Genomic DNA, 5,134 nt, shown 5'->3' with positions numbered 1-5,134 from the left:
GGGCTGAATTGTAATTATGTGATAGTTACAAAATAAGGTAAGGATTATCTTATATATATGGTGAACGAATTTGAGGTGTAAATCCCTTAGAATTCGACTAGGATAAGGGTTTCTAGGACTTATCTTATGGTTGCTTGGTGGACAAGCAACTAGATAAGGATAAGGACTAAAACCTTAATCTTTCCACCTATATAAACCCCCTAGGGCTTAGGAATTCGTCTAACCCTTCTCAAGAGGTCCTAAGGACGAATTCTAACCTCCCTCCTCTCTCTTTATACCTTCTCCACTTGCTTATGGTGTTTGTAAGCCATTAGAGGAGTGACACTTGTGACTCTCAGCTTTCCAAAGTCAATTCAAGGAGGATTAGGATTGTTATTGCTATATAACAATCAAGGTATGTTCTTAAACCTAATTATATGTTAATATTGATTTCCATATGCTAGAATTAGGGTTTATAGTCTTGGATTCAAAGCATGTACAATAGAGAAACCTAGATCTAAGCTTTAGGATTTGTATGAGCACATAGGATGTCTTATGACCAAAACCCATCAGTGGTATCAGAGCCATGATTGGTTTCTATTGTATTGATGCTTGATGTAACTGAAAATCGTGTTTTGGCCTCACTGTTCGACCTGACTCGGCGAGTCACTCTTCGACTCGGCGAGTCAGCCCTACTCGGCGAGTTCCAGAGGGTGACTCGGTGAGTCGGTGCGTCAGATAGTGCTTATCTCGGGATTTCTTGCTGTTTTTGCATTGGGATGATTACCTTATCATGTTAGATTAATATTAATACGATTATATGATATATTTCACTATATTTTTAATCTAATTGAAGATATTTATCAATTAATAAGATAATTGTTTCCTTATAAGATAATTGATTAATTATTTTAAGTAAATTGATAAATTATTTTGCAAGAAATCATCAAATATGGATAATTATGTGATTAAATGTTAATAGGAATGATTTGTTATTTGATCCTTGTTGTTGTGAAAAGTTTCATATTTGGCCCTTTAGGTTTTATAGTTTAAATTTGAACCCCAAAAGTTTTGTTGTTTTGAAATTTAAATAGTTGAAACCCTAAAGTTTTGAAAAAGGTTTCAAAACTTGCCCTCAAGTTTTGGAATTTAAATTTTGATTAAATAGTTTAATTTTGATGCATATTTAAATTCTAAACCCTAATGTGTTGAAATGTTTCAAAACTTGCCCTCAAGTTTTGGAATTTAAAAGTTGATTAAAAGTTTAATTAGGAATGTTAAATTCTAAAACTCTAGTATTGTTTTGAAAAGGTTCACATCACACCCTTATGGTTTTATTAATTAATTAAGGTGTATAATTAAAAGAGGTTTAGTAAATCCATAAAAGTTTAGGTTTACAATTTAATTGAATTAAAAGTATAATTGTTAAATTAGACCACCTAGTATTTTGAAAGTATAAAATACACCCTATACTATATATAACATTAAAAGTCTAACATTATATATATGTATGAGTAAAAGTCAGTCTTACCGTTAGTAGGCCTCATTCTCGAAGCTGGTCTATAAGGGGTGTTTAAGGAAATTGCCTATAAAATGGCGATTGAATGGGTATCCACTCTTACCCACCGCACTCTTGACTAGTGGAGGGTCGTTAGCCGAACGGGTAGGATAGGACGAAACCTTCCATTATAAGTATAATGAATTATTAAAGTAACTAAATGCTTCATAAAATTCCCAATCTTAGTTACTTAGGCAAAAGTGAATTGATGCAATTCCATGAAATTACACTTTGTGCCCTTGAAAAGACGTTAGTGGAGCGTGTGTGGTTTACCGGCACACTAAATGGTTCTAAGCAATGGTAGCAAAGGGTGACTCAATGTTTGTCATAGTTCGGTGGAGCGTGTGTGGTTTACCGGCACATCGAATAGGTGACTGTAACATGTGAGGGCACCATGTAAGTTTGCATGGTTATTCACACCCGCTTTGTGATCCTCGGCATCCCAGTCACAAACTAGAGGGGCATATCGAGATTTAAACATGCCATTTGAAGTTCAATGAATCTCAAAGGATCTAGGAGTTTTCATAGATTTAAAACTTAAATTTCTTTTCGTTTTTCATGGTGGAAATTAGTGAATCGTCATTCACTTACCTTCAAATGTTCTGCAATTTGGGTTACGGCATCCCTCTCCCGAGTTGTAGAATATTGTGTTGGGTCCTAGCCTTAGTATTTCATTTGGGTGATTTACTAAGGACTCAATCAATCAACTAACTTGAATTTGTTTTTTCTCCCGTTTTGTAGATGTCAAAGTTCGACAACTATGGTCTTCCCAAATCCCGTGGAACAAGCATTCCACATGAAGATGGTATTCCACGATTCAATCGAGGAACGAGAAATCATGCTTCACTTCCTCCTCCTCCTCCTATTGTTCTCCCCAACCCACAAGATCGAAGAATTGAAAGGTTCAATATCACTAAAGCCCTATTGGAAATGAAATATGAAGATGGTAAACCCGCGTGTGCCCACGTTCTAGGAATGAAATCACACATTGATAGGTTGATAATGTTGGGTGTGTCATTCCCAAATGAGTTGGCTGTGAATTGGGTTTTGCAGTCACTTCCAGAATCATATAATGAGTTCAAAAGAAAGTATTATATGATGGATCATGACGACAACCTCATTGACCTAACTTACATGCTCATTGCTGCTGAATCAGAAATGATTTGGCGAAGCAATGGAGCGTATTTGTTGGGAGAGTCAACCGACCATACTTCCGAGGACGTTCTAGGAGAACCGACCTGCGTTTGCTTCCAAAAGAAAGGGCGTTGGATACAAGTCTGCCCAAAGAGCCTGAAGAGTCCAGAAGATGGGAGAGTCAAAGAGTATGGCTGCGCTTCAGGTAAAATCCACTATCTAACTCCATTAAGTTCCTATTCATTAATTCTTAATACATAATGTAATAAGATTGCATTTGAATGTTTTACAGGATCGGTGAAAAGAAAGGAAGCTTGGTGAAAGAGCAAGATGAATCTAATCACAAGGAATGGATCTTGATCGCATGGACTTGAAGATTAGATTTTGATCTTAGATAGTTATGATAGAGTTGTTAGAAAATTTTCTTTTGAAATACATAGTTTTCAATGGATTTTGCATTGTAAGGACATATGTTTTCCGCTGCTTTTATAAATAAAATAAATTTTCGTTTGACTTATTTATTTATTTGTTTATTTCCTTGCAATGAAATCGTTATGAAAATTGGTGTTTGCATATTTCTACAACAAATGGATATGATTCTTATTTATGGTGTTTATGGAAAAGTCAAGAATTTACCAAATAGGGAGAGTTTTCTCATCGCCCAAATTTCAATTGGACAGAAATGTGGAATCATGCAACTTGGTTGCACGATGAATGAGAAATTTCATATATGGAAATTAGACTAATTCGTTGACAAGGTGTCAAGTGAAGGACTAAGAGATCGAGCACACAATGTTGCGTGTTGATCAAGTCCACCATAAGAGTAAAAATGATATTCGTCATGATTTACTAAAGGTTTAGTAAATATGATTATACTTACATGATTAGGTGTAATTCTAAATTGATTAAAGGGTTAAAATCAATAGCAGAACGAATAAGAAGAATCAAGTAGGCAGAAAGATAAAAGTTACTCCATTCTAAGACGAAGGGAGAGTACCTTTTATGCTTTATGATATGTCTTAATGATTAAGAACCATATCTCAATTGATCCTCTAAGTGAGTCTTAGTACAATTGTATGTCTAAGAAGAGGAATCAAGAATTGAAGAAATGGTTAAATCAATAAGTCAATCATACTTCGTTCCAATAACAAATCTTAAAGTTAAGATTGTGACATTGAGTGAAAGGTATTAAGAAGGTTTGTAACTCTCATTAAATATGGAAAGTTGTGATGTCTTGGATAAGACAAAGACCAACTAGGACCAATTTATGAAGTGTTTTGATAAAAACTACACTAACTCTTGAATATTTGTTTGTCAAGAAATGTTTATTGACAAGAGAATCTTATATGTCAAGGAGTCAGTGGGAGTCTCAATGGTCTTGAAAGGTTTCAAGAACAAATCAAATAAACCTTATCGATCATCACTAGCACACGAGTTGAGGTTTACAACATATCGTGTTGACATTATGTTGATTCTGTGCCAATCCAATCGAGTTAATTATGCATGTGAGTTCTATAAGTTCTCATTTTGAACGCATAAAAAGCAAAGCACCTTAATCAATGAAAGGTACATTGATAGGAAAGGGTCAGCTGCTTAACTACTTGGAAGACATGGTGGGCAGCTGTGCTACCATAAAGGCAAGAAATCGAGATCAAGAAAGTTCGATCCATAAGAGTTTGAATTTGTCGTAAACTTTGGTTTTGAAAAATTCACATGGATAGGAACACATACACCGCTCAAATCTAAGTGTCATAAGATTTCCTCCTTCATGAAAATGATTGTGAGGAAATGCTTTCACTAAGAAAGATTTAAGAAGATAGTGATTGTAAAATTGCATTCTCGAATTCGATTATGGTTACGGTATCCCTTTCCATAATTTGAATTGTGAGGTTTGGCAATTAGTCTTAATTGTTTAGACACACATATGAACTATCGAAGGCAAATGTGTATAAGTTCAAGAAACCTTGATAAAAGATTATCAAAGCACTAAGTATTAAAAACATGAACTTAAGAAATTCAATAAGTATTGTTTTCTGAAAGTTAAGATGTTTATGAATACATGTCGAAGCTAGTGGGAGCATAAGTGTTATGTTTTATAATAATCATCATGATAGTGGGAGCATAAATGTATGATTATTAAGGAAAGTATTCCAAGGTTAGCAATATTAATTATAGAAAACATGAGTCATACTTTGCAAAGTCGCAATAGTTGAAGAGTTGTTTTGCTATAATTAAGGGAGAGAATATTATGCTTCATTTCAAATCTAAAGGTTTAGTTTGAGAAATGTTAATAAAATTTAGTCAAAGGTAAAAAGTGTGTTCTTAAAATTTCGATTATGATTACGGCATCCCTCTTCACAATTCGAATTTTGAGAACATAGCAAATAAAACATTATGCGTCGTGTCCCATACGCTTCGGGTATAGGATCAATTGCAAATGCTTTAATGTTTGACCATTCTAAA

The sequence above is a fragment of the Lactuca serriola genome, chromosome 1 (genome assembly GCF_051521515.1).
Source record: "Lactuca serriola cultivar US96UC23 chromosome 1, Lser_US96UC23_V15, whole genome shotgun sequence".
Taxonomy (NCBI): Eukaryota; Viridiplantae; Streptophyta; class Magnoliopsida; order Asterales; family Asteraceae; genus Lactuca; species Lactuca serriola.
This window is presented reverse-complemented; position numbering follows the sequence as displayed.